Source organism: Triturus cristatus, chromosome 5_2, assembly GCF_964204655.1.
Source record: "Triturus cristatus chromosome 5_2, aTriCri1.1, whole genome shotgun sequence".
NCBI lineage: Eukaryota > Metazoa > Chordata > Amphibia > Caudata > Salamandridae > Triturus > Triturus cristatus.
Genome location: NC_140588.1, coordinates 958,446,111 through 958,463,371, shown reverse-complemented (window position 1 = coordinate 958,463,371; position 17,261 = coordinate 958,446,111). Strand labels below are relative to the sequence as shown.

General features: G+C 46.4%; 1 protein-coding gene across 4 annotated transcripts in view; it reads right to left on the bottom strand.

The window, feature by feature from the left end:
- LOC146829464 (phosphatidylinositol-binding clathrin assembly protein-like) overlaps positions 1-17,261 on the bottom strand; it is a 704,267-nt gene that overhangs the window by 591,909 nt on the left and 95,097 nt on the right. The window contains exon 1 of one of the 4 annotated variants that reach the window (XM_085608150.1): positions 746-904. The exons of 2 other annotated variants lie outside the window; for them this stretch is intronic. The gene's annotated coding sequence lies outside the window, so the exon portion shown is untranslated. Of the gene's footprint in view, positions 1-745; positions 905-17,261 lie in introns of those variants that run through there. One more of the 4 variants, XM_085608149.1, reaches the window with a different exon arrangement.

Sequence of the window (17,261 nt, the reverse complement as noted above, 5' to 3'; positions counted from 1 at the left end):
CTGGTCGTTTTCTATCAAGACAGTTAGATAGAGGCAGTTGCCAGAAAAATAAAAAAAATAAAGTCCCGCAGCAGAAAGCAATTCTGGTATTTTACTGACCTCTACTGGTCGTTTTGTATCAAGACAGTTACATAGAGGCAGTTGAACAAGCAGAAAGCAATTCTGGTATTTTACTGATCTCTACTGGTCTTTTTCTATCAAGACAGTTAAACAAAGGCAGTTGAACAGAAAAAAAGGCCCTAAGCGGAAGCAGACAAGTTCTAGGACTGATCTCCAGAGCCCACAAAGTACATACACATATACGTAAATACTGAAGTATATACAAGAGATCTCGAATGCTCGGCCAAATGAAGTCACTTAAGGTAAAGTGAATTCGCCGACAGCTGCTGCCTGGAGCAGAGAGTCTGTGTGTTGCCGGCCAGCCGGCTTACGAGACATCCCTGGCGATTCGTTTCACTTTACCTTAAGTGACTTCATTTTTTCCTGACTGTTGAGTCATCCCCTGGATTTTAGTAAATCTTCAATTGAATTGTTTCCAGCGCACATCTGCGGTGAATATCGAGGGAATCTGTTGATTATTCCCATTTTGCCCTTACTGGATGCCCAACTGGATATCTATTACAACTGATGGAGGCCCCCAGTGATTAGAGTTAAATGACAGGACCACAGTGACAACCCATCATTGGGAACTTGTGCCTGGTCGGGTCTGTTAATTTGGGCGCCCGTGAACAGCTGTCTCATATACCTTATTGCCCTGATGAAGACCCGCAAGCGGAGGTTTTAAGTTTTCCGCTACGCTCCAAGACGGGTCGAAACATCGACATCCTCCATCTCAGGGCCTGAATTATGTCCTATTGGTCTTTCCAGTATTCTGATGATGCATTCCGAATTTTCAAGCATCAGTCTGTGAAACAAATAAGAAAGAATAGATCACCAACTACTGCGTAGACAGGCCCACACACACCGGTTTTCAATTTTTCAGCCAGTGTCCAGTGTATAAAATGATATTATGTTTCCCAAAACTCTTTCTCTTTGATTTTTCCCTTCTCTTACTCACTTCACATGTGACCACTTTCTCTTTGCACCCTTTTCTAGAGCAACCACATATTGATACGTTTTGAAAGGTCTTATTGACTCTGCTTCTCCAAAAAGAGAATATAAAAAAAGATGTTGTCTACACAATATACCTATTGTGTCTTTTTCCCTGGTGTGGCTTGATGAAAGTTTGGTTCTTTCCTGTGTAAACAATGATGTGAATACATTTTTTAGTTACTCAGCCAATTAATTTCTAGAGTCACATCCTCTTTGTCTATCCCCCAAGAAAAAAAGAAGGGGGTACGTCGGGACCTCTTGCTGTTCTTGCAGGACTTGATGTGTGCAGGGCTGGGGAGGAGAGGGTGTGCTACGGAGAACTCAAAGCTGAGGACAAGGAATTCTGGAGAACAAGCAAATGGTCTATCTTAAGAGCATGGAGAGAAGGGGGCATCCGTCAAAAAGGAAAATGGTGTGTTATAGAAGTTTTAATTCCAACAAAACAAGTTTTATCAAAGCCCGCAAAAATGATTTTAGGTATGCTTGTTATCAATGTGGCAGCAACTGTCAATGGCAAATTTAAAACTATGCTCTGCCAGCAACAAGAATGCAACATTTACAAGTGCCAAGTAAATTCCCCAAGAGTGTGTTTCGTGAAGGTAAGAATATCCCAAATCACAGAGGAAGCATCTTCAGAATCAGAAAGAGACAGACTACAAAGGACTGGTACTGATGGTACAAGACTACGATGACACACCCAGAAAAACTCTTCTAGCCCCCCCCATGTGCATTCTACCACTCAGCGATCCAGTTGACTTTGCTGGCAAGTTCTGGCTCACCATTCACAATTATGTCAAAGATGCCAAACAAGTCATTATTCTCTACTAAAAGTGAACAAGCTTCTAGAGCCAGACGTCGGCTGTTACCTTGCAAAGGAAGCAGAATCAACTCCTTGGTTGATTCGTTTCCACAGCTGTGTTCGTAGACAGGGCAGCGAGAATTAAGTTTTATGTAGTGAGAAAAAGTATATGCGTATCGGGATAGATATATCAAGAGCTGCTGAAAATAACTCTTAATCCATGTGAATTGGATCCAGAGACGGTCATCAGAGAGGAAGTGTTAGGGACTAAAATCATTGACTCGTTTTCAGAGACTTTCAACAGCAAAATTGACAAGTTGCAGGAATTTTTCCACTGCAGAAAACTCAAGGGGAATGCTGTTCCTGAGAAGCAGACATTAAGGAATGTTCCTTTCAGTATTCAAAAAGACCTGCAAGTTCTGTTAGAAAGATTGCAAAAGGAAGCAATAATCAAAAAGGTATAATCCTCTGATTGGATTTTACTGATAGTCCTGACAAAGAAAGGTAACAATGAATTAAGTTTATGCATACATATCAAGAGCGTTGAATGCTAATAACATGGTGGACAGTCACCCATCACCTAAAGTAAATGACTTCCTATCTGTGTTGGATAGCGCAAATGTTTTTTCAATGCTGAACCTTTTCAGTGCATATTATCAAGTTGAAATGGTGGAGGCTTCAAGACTACTCACGGAGTTTGTGAACACATTTGGTGTCTTTCAGTATAAATGGAAGCTGTTTGAACTCTACTTAGAGTCCTCAGTTTTACAATGAATAATACATCACATTTTCAAAGACCTGGAAACAAATATGAGGTGCTTCCAAGATGATGTGTTGGTAATTATAAGGGATAGAGAAGAGCTTTGCAAAGTTCTGCGGGAGGTCTGCACCAGACAGTCAAAGGAAAGTTTAGTTCTTAGTGCAGACAAAGGCAAGTTGTTCAGACTTCTAGTAGATCTAGATCACACTATTGGAGACAGTGGTGTGACTCCTAAAGAATCTCTGGTCAATGTCATCTGTATGGCACCAGCCCCAGATCAGGACAAACTGAGGTCTTTTACAGGACTCTGCGAGTACTACAGCAAGTTTGCTAAGATCTTTGCCTTCTTAGATGGAGCGTTTACACAAACCCCCAAGAAAGGATACAGAGTTTGTGTGGTCTGGTGAACATCACGAGGCATCAGAGTCTACCAAGAAACATGTTATTAATGCATCCACACTCCAACCGTTCACATGTTGTAAAAATTGCAACATGTGAACGGTTGATGCCTATGCATATGGTTTAGTGGAAAGTTCTCTCTCAAAGACTATATAATAGTAAGCAGACTGCTGCATATGTATCAAAAACTCACAGGAGCATGGTACATAGAGAGAGCACCACTGACCTACGTATGGGCTGTAGACCATTTCTGGCGCTTTATTTAGGGGAGTAACTAGGACAAGCCACTAGTACAAAAACTCTCATTAGTAGGAGAACCCACCTCTGCAGCACGGATAGCACAATTTTGATCCATGCTTCAAGAATATAATTTCAGCGTTGTACATGTACCTGGTCATATTAACCATCCAGCTGACTGTTTATAAAGATTGCTGTACATTAATAATCTGGGGAAAACACAAGGGAATGGTGAGACAGATGTAGCTTTGAGTGTCATTGATGTGTGTGCCATTGATGTGTGTGCCTTCCACAGTGTGGAAGTGATTGAAGACATGGTTTTCAGAAAGTGCTAAAAATGAAGAACTTAATATGGTGAAAATGTTTAGCTGTGATAGTTGAACTCTGTCAAAAAATATGAAAGGTTCCCTTCATTCTTCCTCCTAGTTTTCTTCTGAGTCGAGTGTGGTCAACGGTCTAGTTTTTCACAATGACAAACGTGTACGCCCATAACGTATGCAAGAGACCCTAATAAACCATGGCCCCGAAAGGCACATGGGCATTTCCCTCTTTAAAAATAAAAATGCTCAGGCACTATTTCTGGTGCCTCAGAAATGGATTCAAAAGTCGAACATTGTGTGCGGCAGTGTAGTGCCTGTTCTACCTCAGATAAAGATTTTAAGATCATGCAGGTACCCTTACAAAGTGTACCATGGCCTCCTTTCACATGGCAGAAGACAAGTATGACTATTTCAGAACCATTAAAAAAACTACCAAACCAACAAGTTACTTACCTTCGGTAATGAAGTATCTGTAAGAAACATTAGTAGTGATTGATTCCTTACCTTAGAATTACCTCCAGGTGTCAGACTGGATCCGGAAAGTTTTCGTCAGCAGTACCTCTGCGCGTCAGTAGGTGGCGTCGTGCGGCTCCGTGTCCGTTGTTGGCGTCGTGGTCGCCGAGATCACGTAGCGGGCGCTACTTAGACGCCGCCCACGCATGCGGACGTCAGCTCTGTACACGACTTTCCGCGCCAGGAACGCAGAGCCATGCAAGATGGTGCATTGAAACTATGGTCCTGAAAGGAATGACCTTAACCCTAGAAATCAGTTCGCAGAACAGGGAGGATGGGTGGGGCGGTAAGGAATCTATCACTACTGATGTTTCTTACAGATATATTGTTACCGAAGGTAAGTAACTTGTTCATCTGAAAGAAACACAGTGATAGAATCCTTACCTTAGAATATTAGAATAGATACCCCAGCAATACCAACCCCGGTGGTGGGTCTGCGAAGCAAGATCACACCAGGAAGTCCCGGAGAACAGAACGGACAAAGAAGCAGTCTCTCAGGACTTGGCTGTCCAGGCAATAATGCTTGGTAAACGTGAGCAGCGAGACCAACGTGGCTGCCTGACCGATGTCTTGCAGGGGGACACCTCGTCCCAATGCAGTAGTGGCTGCAGTTGCTCTAGTGGAATGAGCACGCTGCCTCAACGGAGGCTCTTTTTTAGCCAAAGAGTAACAGGCTTTGATACAGAAGACGACCCAGCAGGAGATAGTCCTCTTGTGAACAGTCCGACCTTTCTTGGTGCCAACGTAGCCAATAAAGAGTTGGTCCTCCACCCGGAACTGTTGTGTGCGGTTGAGATAAAATGAGAGCGCACGTTTTGGGTCTAGACGGTGGAGACTCTCTTCCTCTCTGGAAGGATGCGGAGGTGGAAAGAAGGTGGGCAAGGTAATGGTCTGCCCAATGTGAAAGGCCATAACAACTTTTGGCAAAAAGGAAGGACGGGGCCTGAGCACAACCTTGTCTGGATGGAACAACAGAAAAGGAGGTTTACAAGCAAGAGCCTGGAGCTCACTCACCCGCCTAGCGGACGTGATGGCAACCAGGAAGGCAGTCTTCAAGGTCAAGAGACGAAGAGGACAGTTGTGAAGGGGCTCAAAAGGAGCACACATAAGATAAGTAAGAACCAGATTCAAGTCCCACTGCAGCATCACAAACGGAATAGGAGGGAAAAGGTGTGTAATGTCTTTGAGAAATCTATTTACAACTGGGGACGTGAAAAGAGAAAGCTGATCAGGAAGCCTGAGAAAAGCTGAAATGGCAGAAAGATAACCTTTGATTGTGCCCAGAGCAGAGCCGTGCCGGGCCAAAGAAAGAAGGAACAAAAGGACTTCTGAAAGAGGAGCAGAAAGGGGATCCACAGCCTTTGCTGTGCACCATGCCACAAATTTGTTCCATCTGCAGGCGTATACCACTTTAGTGGAGGGGCGCCTGGCTACCAGAATGACATCACAAACTTCTGGAGGTAAGTCGAAGGGAATCAACTGCCGCCACTCAATCTCCACACAAAGAGGTGGAGGCTGGACAGTTTCGGGTGGAGGACTGTCCCCTGCTGCTGCGACAGAAAATCCTCCCGAAGAGGCAGTCGGATCGGGGAAATCGATGCTCATACTGAGTAGCTCAGGATACCTTACTCTTCGAACCCAGTCCGGGGCCACAAGAATAACTTGTGCCCGGTCTCGCCTGATCATCTTCAGCACTCTGGGCAGAAGTGGTATAGGTGGAAAGGCGTACATCAGACCGCAACTCCACTCGCGACGAAAAGCGTCGCCAAGCGAGTGCCGCCTTGGAAATTCCAACGCGCAGAACTGATGACATTGCGCGTTCTCTTCGGTGGCGAATAGATTTAACCAAGGCTCTCCCCACTGCTGAAAGAGCCCTTGCACCACCTCCGAGTGAAGATGCCATTCGTGATCCATCATGCACCTGCGGCTGAGTTAGTCCGCCCTGGCATTCAGAGAACCTGCCAGGTGTTGAACCACCGGGAAAACGCCCTGATGTTCCAGCCATGTCCAGAGACGCAGAGCCTCCTGACATAGGGTCCACGACCCCACCCCGCCTTGCTTGTTGCAGTACCACATGGCGGTGGTGTGGTCTGTGAACACGTGCACTACTCTCCCCTTGACAGAGGGAAGGAATGCCTTCAGTGCAAGTCGGATCGCCCTAAGCTCCAGAAAGTTGATATGGAGCTTGGACTCCGCCGGAGACCAGAGGCCTCTCATCTCTGCCTCTCCCATGTGGCCACCCCATCCCAGGAGGGACACGTCCGTCACCACTGTAAACTCCGGTTGGGGAAGGGATAGGGATCTGCCGTCGACCCAATGTCGGTTCGTGAGCCACCACTGCAACTGTCGTGCAGTGCCCTCTGAGATCTGGACATGATCAGACAGGTTCCCCTGATGCTGCGCCCACTGGAACTTCAGGTCCCACTGCAGAGCCCGCATATGCCATCTGGCATGATCGATCAGCAGGATACAGGAGGCCATGAGGCCCAGCAGCCTCAGACAGAGTTACCCTGACCGAAACCAGGGACAAGGGCTTAAATATCGGAATCAGAGTCCAAATATCCCGGACTCGTTGTTCGGGAGGAAAGACCCGAAACTGCGCCGTGTCCAGAACCGCTCCGATGAAGAGAAGCTTCTGAGAGGGAATCAGGTGAGACTTCGGCCCGTTGATGGAGAACCCCAGCAAATGCAGGAGATCGGCCGTAGTCTGGAGGTGGGAGATGACTGGGGCGAGCCCGCCTTCAACAACCAATTGTCGAGATAGAGGAAGACTGAAACCCCTGATCTGTGCAGATGAGCTGCGACCACCGCCATCAATTTTGTGAACACCAGAGGGGCGCTGGTAAGGCCAAAAGGAAGCACGGTGAACTGAAAGTGCTTGTGGCCTACCGTGAACCGCAGGACTGGGATGTGGAAGTAAGCATCCTGCAAGTCCAGCGCTACCATACAGTCTTGCGGATCGAGAGCAGACTAGACCTGAGCCAGAGTGAGCATCGTGAACTTCTCTGCGGAGGAGACGATTGACGTTCCGGAGGTCTAAGATAGGACGCAGGCCCTGGTCCTTCTTTGGGACCAGAAAGTAGTGGGAATAATAACCACGACCTACTTCTGGCGTCGGAACGCGCTCGATGGCCCCCTTGGCCAAGAGGGTCGCAACTTCCTGCTGAAGAAGCACCGAGTGATCCCCCTACATGCGGTGGTACCGAGGTGGCATGGTTGGAGGAGCAGTCTCGAAGGGGAGGGAGTAGCCCCTTCGGACTATCTCTAAAACCCACCTGTCTGATGTGATGGTGCGCCAGTGGGGGAGGTGATGGCGAAGCCTGCCGCCCACTGTCGTTTGATGGGCCTGAAAGTTCGGACTACGAAGGTTTGGAGGCAGTGGTGGCTGGGTGGAGGTGGACTGACCCGCCCGCTGGTCCCTTGGTCCGCCACGGCAGAACCCGCAGCCGCACTGGGATTGTTGCTGCGCAGGCTTGCGGGTCTGTTGAGAACGCTGCGGGTGCCCCTCCGGTGCCACGAAAGGAGCGGAAAACAGAAGGTGGAGGAGGGCGGACTGCAGAGAGCCCCAAGGACTTGGCTGTAGCCCATGAGTCCTTAAACCGCTCCAACGCGCTGCCTGTGTTGTCGCCAAAGAGGTGACGGCCATCTAAGGGCATGTCCATAAGTGTGCTTTGGACATCCCCGAAAACCCTGTGGTCCTCAACCAGGCGTGACGTCTGACCGCCAACGTGGTTGCCATCGAACTACCCAGTGAGTCGGCGGTGTCTAGGCCACAACTAATCATGAACTTAGCTGTGTCTCTCCCCTCTGCAACAGCCTGGGAGAGAGCTGCCCGGGCCTCCTCCGGACACTGAGGCAGCACTTGCGCCACTGTATCCCACAGAGAGTGCCAGTAACGGCCCAAGAGGCAAGCGGTGTTCACGGACTGCAGCGCAGAACTGGCGGAAGAAAAAAAAATTATTTCCGAACTGATCCAGTTTCTTGGATTTCTTATCCGGTGATGCGGAAGGGAAGGCGGTTGGGGAAGCAGAGGCTTGGACAACCAAGCTCTCTGGGGTGGAGTGTTGGGAGAGGAAAATCTGGTCACCCGGAGCCGGGCGATGGCGTCGGGCCACGTTCCTATCCACAGGAGCCCCTGTGGAGGGCCTGGACAAGGTGCCCAAAAGAACGTCGGAAAGTGCTTTGTTGAAGGGGAGCAGCGGCTCTGCAGAAGTAGCTGCCGGCTGAAGCACTTCTGTCAGGAGGTTAGTCCTGACTGTCACAGTAGGGAGCACGAGGTGTAGAGACTCGCCCGTCCTTCGCAACACCACAGCATAACTAGCACCCTCCTCCGTAGCCACGGTAGGAGGAGATAGCATGCCATGATCTAGTGAGGTATCCAGACCACTGGCTTTCTTCAACTCCTCTGTCCAGTCCTGTTCAGACTCGCAATCAGCTGCGAGAGGGTCCTCGGACGACTCCCAGTCCTCCCCTTCTTTCTCAGGCCGTTCCACAGGACTAAAATACGGAGCAGGGACATGGGGATAGAAATCCCGAGCAACGTCGAGAATGGCATCGATCGACACCGTCCCAACGCTGTGTCCCCTTCGAGTTGAAACCGGGGCCGACGTCGTCCCGAGGAGCTGGCGACGTCGGAAATGGTGCCGGTGAGTTTGACGTCGGTGGAGGTGTTACGAGGTCAACCGGCGTCGACCCGGAACCAGGCCTGGATCCATGGGGGTCCTGCGGCGCTGGGGCCAAAGCCGCCGGCGATGGAACACTAGGACCCCCAGTCGGGACCGCGGGTCCCGAAGGCGCACCAGCGGGACCAGACGGCCCAAAGAGATGAGCCATGGCCGACAGGAACTCCTGTATCTGGGCCGGAGTCGCCAACGGACCCGGGAAGGGCAGGTAGGCCGGCGGCGACACCCCAGGCTCTGCCAGAGCCGCGGGGGAGGCACCACCCACACCCTCAGCCACGTCGTGCGACTGGAAGTCGGAGAACGATGACGTTTCTTCGACTTTTTGTGCTTCGCCTTACCTGACCCCGAGGGCGAAGACTTGGATCCCGAAGATTGGTGATGATGACTCCGCGCACGGTCCCTCGACCTCCCACGGGACCTCGAACGGCACGGAGCAGACTGTCAGGCCTCCAGCAGCTTTCAGGACCGCTCCCGCAAAGACTGCGGCGCCATGGCCCGGCAGTCGGGGCCCGTCTTTGGGGTCGTGGTCGCGCCCCAGGCAGAAAAGCCACACAAGACACACACTGTGTGGGTCCATCACCGACATCATGCGGTGACAGTCCTCACAGGACTTAAAACCGGGCATCCTAACTGCACCAGGTGTCGAAGACTCGATAAAAAAATAGAGACAAAAAGCCTCAAAAAGTCAGTCAAAAAATGACTGGGAGTACCTGCTCTTGCCGGATTTGCGCTTGCTGGCGCGGAAAAAGAAAGAGCTGACATCAGCGTGCGTGGGCGGCGTCTAAGTAGCGCCCACGACATCTCAGCAACCACGACGCCAACGACGGACACGGAGCCGCACGACGCCACCTACCGCCATGCAGGGGTACTGCTGAAGAAAACTTTCCGGATCCAGTCTGATGCCTGGGGGTAATTCGAAGGTAAGGAATCTTTCACTATGTGTTTCTTTCAGATAATATGCAATGTATGTGATTCTTATGGATTACTACACTAAATGGCCTGAGATTATGTTCACCAAAAAGGTCTCTACCAAGGAGGTTTTCAGTTTTCCCATCAGTTTCTGGTCACCGACAAAGGAGTTAATGTAGTTTTCTTCAACAGAAATAGCTGATAAGATATAAAATACATCAAAAAAGCATAGTACAACGCCCAGTGCAATGGCTAAGAGAACGTTTTAAGAAGTATTTCAGGGAAAACTTCCATCTATCAGTGGTTGGGATGATTCTCTTGGCCCTGTCAATGAGGAATAGGCCATGGGCAGACACCCAGCACTTTCTCTTTACTTTTATTGAAAGGCAGAGAACCCAACTCTTCTGTATGCCCCTTGTGGCTAAAGTCCAGACTTCCCTCCTCCAGAAACAATCACACATCTATCCCTTCAAACAGGGCACGCGACAAGGTCTTTCAACATCAAACTAAATCAAAAGTATGTTATGACACACTGCATAAATTTGGAGTGTCAGATATTAAAGTAGGTGATTGGGTCATTGTTTTCATCCAAAAACTGGTAGATAATGGGAAAGGTATATTTTTCAAGCGTATTAAAGTCGTTAAACTCATTAAGGGGAGTGTCATCACTCACTATGGGAAGTTTTCGTACTGGAGAAGAGCTTCTAAACGCACCAAAGAACTTGTACCTGCCAGTTCAAATGGTCAGAGTTATGTCGATGATAAATGTAGCTTTATGGTCTTTCCTTCTCCTCTTGGATTTGATGAATCTGTTGACTAGGACTATTCATCACCCACAATAGCTTCCCTGGACTTTGTCATTTTCTGGACTTCTCATCTCGGGTGGAACAGAAGATTCACAAAGGGAGTTGACATGGTGGCTAAACGGGTGAGAAACCTTCCCAGAGTTAGGGTGCCATCCTGGAAGGCTATAAAATAATGTTAAACTGTTTCTTTCTAAAGAAGGGAGATGTTACACATTCATAATGTGTTTTATTCACAGTCCATTCTGTCTCCTTGTTTTCTTCCTCCCCTCCCTGCATCTGGATTGTGTTTTTGTCCATCTTGGAACATTCATGCCTGAGCCTTCAGAGTGGACAGTTGAACAATGTAGACCTTGTTGGTGGTTTGAGTCCTGAAATAAATATCCACTTCTTTTCTTACCTGCGCACTTCTTCAAGCTGTTTATTGCAATATAGGCCCCAACAAAATTCTTAGGATTCTAAGAGTTAACAATGCAGTTATAGTCAGATCAAACCAATCTAACAGAGAAGCCCTATAAAAAGCAATAAAAAGTTATGAAATTATTTCCACAGAGGTCAAAATCTGAATATCTGGCTGGGAAGTTGGTTGTAAGTTGGTCAGTCTCTGGTATCTAAATGGCTAGTAAAGGTGTAAGAAAGAGGAGAGAGATTACAACATTTCAAAATGAAGTGCCACAATCAAGATGTCAATGCAGTGCAATCACAACAAGCATTGGCATAGCCACAAGGTCTCGCCTTTGGGACCTTATAAGTATTTAGTTATGCAGCACAATATCCTTGGTGCAACTACATAAACTGTTGCATGGCTAAACACTTATAAGGTCCCAAAGGCGAGACCTATTGGCTATGCCAATGCTTGTTTATACTTTCAAACGCTTATGATGAACCTTGTGCTGCGTCATGCAATGTTTTCTTGTCAGGGTGGTACGGGTTCTTGATAGCATGTCATAGTATGTGCTCCTGGTGGAAGGTATGGTAAGTGTAGAAGGGACTGATAACATCTTTCAACATGAAGTTTGAATCCTGTTGGAAATGCAGTTGACCAATTGCAGTGGGATTATAATGGCTCCTGTAATGGAGAAAATACCATTGTTTTTTTTTAATACTCCGTAGTTTCTCGTGTTGTTTTTTTGTTTTCTCACGTGTACACATAGGATTTATTTTTTATTTGTTAAGAATTTGGCTCCCATCAACTGGCTGTAGCAACCTTGAATTACTAGTCAGCTATAATTTCCAGCATGTTGGTTATCCTACAATGTCGAGATACCAGTGTAAATCAATCCCCTTTGTAGGGTGGAGCACATTTCAACTTAAGGCAAAATAAAATGTCTTAAATGCTTTTTAAGCAATTTTAATTTGTATTTTACACACATAAAAAGAGAAGCTATTGCTGCTCAGTGTATCTGTTAATCCCACTGTCTTCAGTCATTTTACCTCTTAAGGAGACATTGGTAAAGCCAACACACCAAGGTTCTCTTGAAACTGCAACGCAGACCTTTTTGCTTGGCCATCGCTTGTGTCTGTGTTATTTTGTAGTATTAACACGTTTAAAATCTGTTGTCTGTATGTGCAATCTATTGCATGTATCCAAATTTCAGTTGCTTTTTGTTCATGCCCTCATGTTGGTACACACCAGTGTTTGTGTGAGTGCTTCAAAGTGTGTTTTGCTTGCATTCGGCTTGTCTGTTGTTGGTCTATGCATGTGCTTCAAGCATGTTGCTTTGTGTGTGTGATCTCTGTGGCCATTTAGTGTGTCTTGTCAGCAATGTGGGTACCCGATTTGACTGTTTTGAGTGGAGTGCTGCATGTTGTGTCTTTGAGTGCATATGCTGTACAAGGGCCAGAGCAACTGGCTTTGTCAAATGCCTGTTTTTTCTTCTTGCCTAACATTGGATTGGTTTCTGTTTACTTTTGAAGGAAGTTTTAAATGCTGCGTTTGCTAGTAAAGTATTTGTCTGTTTTCATTGTATGTCGAGAAATATACCATCTTTGCTGATGTCTCAGTAAAGTGCGTGATGATCAAGTGAAAAAATAAATGTGATAATGATGGGATGTGCGAAATATGGATTGTTGGATGTGAGATAATAAGAGCGTTTGTCGATTCTGTTATGCAAGAATACGTCAAGGTTGAGTTGAACGTAGGTCAGTAAGAATAACATTGAAAACGATGATGGAAAGTTTTGGAATCTTAAAAGGATTAGCCAGTGTCTGATGCAGCGTTAAGGAGTAAGGTGTAACAATCACGCATACTGGTGGCTTAGGGGTTGGTCGGCGCTGCTGACTTTGGTGCAGGAAACCAGGGATCGAGCCTCGGGGTCACGTCCACATCCTGTGATTGTGGGCAAATCACTGAATCTCCCCGTGCCTAAATATGTAATGTAAATACGGTGCTCATGTAAAGCGCTCCAATACCTTCGGGTCGAGTTCGCGCTATATAAAAGATGCATATGAAAAAAAAGTAGACCGGATCCTGGTGGATTTCTCTTCGTCAAGTGTAGAGTTCTGCGTTCCGTAACGACTTGCATGGGTTTATCTACGCCTAAAACACAAGACCGCGTGTTTGTTTTAGCCCCAGTGGCCATTTTAGATGTATATTATCGCGCTTCCGTACGACCAGCTTGGATTTATCTACACTTTCCGACTACAGTACAGCCTAGTGTTGGACGAGTTCATGCCATGGCAGGCTAGCCAGCTCGCGAACATTGACGACGTCTGGGCGGTCTCCAATCTGAGGTGCAGCCCAGTGTGGGAGGGGCAGCAGGTAAGGAATGGTGCGAGGGGTCTAAAACAATGTGCCTGATTTGGAGGTTTTTTTGTTTGTTACTGAACAGCACTTTATGAGCTATTTACAGTATGGGGTTACCATTCTTAGTTCTCTCACCATGCCTGGCACAGCTTCCCTCTCTGGTCGAAATGCCAACCGAGGAAGTCAAGTGCTGTCACGGATGTCTAGGGCAAGCTGCACGAGTGTTGACATGCACTGCAGAATCTGAAAATGGGTAAATGTTAAGAAGGTTCAGTAGGGAGGGTTGAAATTTGTTGAGTGGGTCGGAAGGTACGTGTGCTGAGCAAAGCCCGATTTGTATGGTTAAGTGACCTCATTACACAAATGACTTGGGGGCATACGGTAAACGTTTGAGGGAATTTGGAACTATCAAGCCTGTGGAGGAAGTTCCGGGATAAAGGACACTGCTGCTCGGGAGGAAAACGTCTGCGGTTCGGGATGGTCAGGGCCTGTGGGTGAGGTTGGGTTTGTGTGTGCGCGTGCGTCATCGCGATCGCTCTGAAAGCGAAAGGGATCGCGATGACGCACACGAGTTTTCAAAGTGCTGCTGGCGGACGGCTGCGCGCGTGCACGATCGCGTGAACGCAAGCGTTAGGCCAGCCAGCAGCACTTTGAAAATCCCACATACAAAATGTCTCTTCGAGCCAGCGCAAGCGCTGGGGCTCAGCGAGACCTAACAAGCATTGGCCGCGTGATCGTAAACGCGCGGCAGTGAAAGTGATCGCGTTTGCGATCAAGCGCGGAGAGCGATGCGCTTAATGAGCATGAGCAGGAAAGCCTCTGCTTGTAAGCGCGCGCCCGCGCACATGCACTGTAGCTCTAGGCTGGCCATGGCAGCATGTTTTTTAAGCCCCCTCACATGAAGTCTCGCCAGACCAGCGCATGCGCTGGGTCAGGCGAGACCTAAAAACTATGGCAGGTACACGGTTAAGACCTATGGACAGCACGAGTGTAAGGATTTGGGCGCATGAGAAACAGTTTATTTTGACGGAAAGCATCCAAGTTTAGAAACTCCCAGAAAGCATAATAGTCCTCACGAAACATTTCTCTACTAGGATGTATAGGGTTTTCTGCTAAGCATTTGAGCTCGCTTTTGAAAACTTTCCAAATGCTTTCTTCTGCTGCAACATATACAGCATGCTAAGTAAGCAGTTTTTATTTTGAATGAAACAGTCATGAAGATAAAATTAACTTCCCGATGTTGTGGGGGGGAAATGAATAGGAATGCTAAGGATTAATCAGACCATATCGGACGATCACAGAAAAGCAGGATGTTCACAACTGTCTCTAAAATCTTTCCTGTTTTGACTTCTACACTGTGCAAAAACATGCACTCTACAAATGCCCCATTTGCATTACGTTAAACATTAAACTTTAATTTGATGGCAAATAAAAACAAAAATACCATTTTAATATTCAGTAAAAAAAAGCAACTCTATGACAATCTAGTTATGCTCCTGGTAGCTTTTCACGAAAGGTTATCTCTCCCCCACCCCCCAAATAAAAGTTTCCCACCAAAATGCAGAGATCGATAAATAATAGTTAAAAATGAACTACTTTTCTTCTTCCGTTGTCTGCAATGGGGGCTACGGGGACTTGTTTGAAATGTTTAAAGAACTACTTTAATATCGTTTTCTCCCTCAAAAACTCTGAACGCAGCTGAAATGTCAGCAGTTGGCAAATACACTGCTTTTCCTTTTTCGCTTCTGCCCATCCCGTTGCCCTATTTGACTACGCTTTGGCATAAGCACCCGCTCAATAAAACTTCACTATGTAAAATGGCTAAGAGTTTAGCTATATTAACGTGTTTGATGCAGTTGTCTGTTAAATACGCCATGCACTTTCTGTTGAGCCACAGAAGATTAGGATCCTTCCTCATCTCTTTACTCGGATAGTAGGATTGTTCCTCAGTGTCTCTTTCAGACACTACAGTTATTAATAATTCACCCCATAACTGCCCGGTCATGTATTTACCACACAGCAAAGAAAGAATTAATTATGAACCTTCTAAATCTGCGTCCCAATCCCTCTGACATTTACTTAGAAACCGCCTGTGGAAAAAAATATTGCCTGAGTTATGCTCACCCCAAATGATGGAGTGACATTCATGATACATTGAAAGGTGCCTATAGCATTTACACTGTCCTATCTACTAGTAAAAATGAAATCACAAAGGTCAATATCTTTATTATCTCCAGTACTCCCACTATCAACCTTGTGCTGCTACCCAACTATTTTAAATATTAATTATATGGCTTTGCTGCATTAGAGTGATCCCTCAGACTGAGCTCTTCTAAATGTCCTTAAATATTTCCACACCTTTTGTGGCTATGGCTCATATTTATTAAGTATGGCCTACCAGACAGCTTTTAGATTTTTGACTGTGAAAGACCACTTGTGGACCATAAGAAAAACTTGAGTAACCTATTGCTTACCATTGGTTGGTTTGGTCACTTTCCTTTGTTTCTAATTTGTTTCTGATTTTCTTGTGCCTGTCCCTCCCCTTGAATATTCTTTTGATTGGCTTAATTGTATCACTCCACTGGTCACGTTTAGGGAACTACTTTTTTGTCTTTCAGCAATCTTTGAAAGTGCACATATTTTCTAGCTCTCTCCCCTGTGTGCTGCTTTCCCCCTACAAACACTCCCCCCTCTCGAGCTCGTCCATGGACTTCCCACCTTCTGCCAGGTTTTTCTTTTTTAAATGTTATCCTCCCCCAGCTTGAAGCACCATTATTTTTCCCCTCATCAATACCCACTCCTCGTTGCTTCCACCCTCAACCGCTCCCCTATTGCTCCTCCATTTTTCCCCCCCAGTTATTGCCAGCTGGTATTTGCTTCCAGGTCTCTCTGCATGTCAAAATGCTCTTTGATGTAAGTAAAATGTACATTTTTTTTAACCCATCTGGGTGGGGTCCACCATCTTGGATCAGTTAAATAAAATAAATGTAAAAAGAAAGAAAGTTGTGCCCATCTCAGTCCATAGATGCATGCATGCATGCATGGCAGTGCATATGAATGCCTACGGATTTATGTTAATCAATATATCAGGCCTACTGTCTTTATCACAACCTCATCAAAGAACAATTAGGCCTATAACCTTTATCATTGGCATGTCACCATAAAGACCTCATACCTATTGTGCTGGACATACACCTTCCCACAAGGCATCCATCAGGTATACCATGATAAAATTAGAAATATGTACAAAATACAATTGTCAAAAGAATATAAAATCCCAGCTAATAGAGTCTAATTAGAATTACTATAGCGCAAATTGTCTATTCCCATGTGGATCACCAACACCAAAACCCTTGCCTACTACTATGGTAATGTGTAAGATTCTAGGTAACGAAATACTATACTAGCCTACAGAATTTAGCGCAGCATCATAACAACCCTGATAAGTCTATTGTCTTTAACACATGCTTTTGTCAATAAATAGGTCAAGCCTAATGGCTTTGTCATATTGTTTCATAAAAAACAAGACGAGCCTATGAAATTGGGCATGACGTTTCCCAATGAACCCATTTACCTTTTATCATTGGCTTTACAGCTTACCCAACGGCCTATTCATGTGCACATAAAAGGGCAAACATTGGCTTTATGCCGGGAAGAAGCACTGCACTTAATTTGCGGAAGCAGAGTTCTGAGCTGCGCACCGGGACTCCGAGAGGATGCCCTTGTACTATCTCTTGACGCATGCATGGCCTTCAACATTGTGGAATGGCCCTACATGTAAGCAGTCCAAGAGAAGCTGGGGTTTGGCACCAGCTTTCTTTCTTGGATCTGGATTTTATACTCTAAACCCCTTGCTCAAGCAATGGTCAATGGGGCTACATCAGCATTGTTTCAGCTACAGCACGATACGAGGCCAGGCTGTCAGCTCTACCCTTTAATTTTCGCTCTGGTCTTGGAACGGTCTGATTAGAGGGTTAAGATGGACTGCAGGGTGGGAAGAT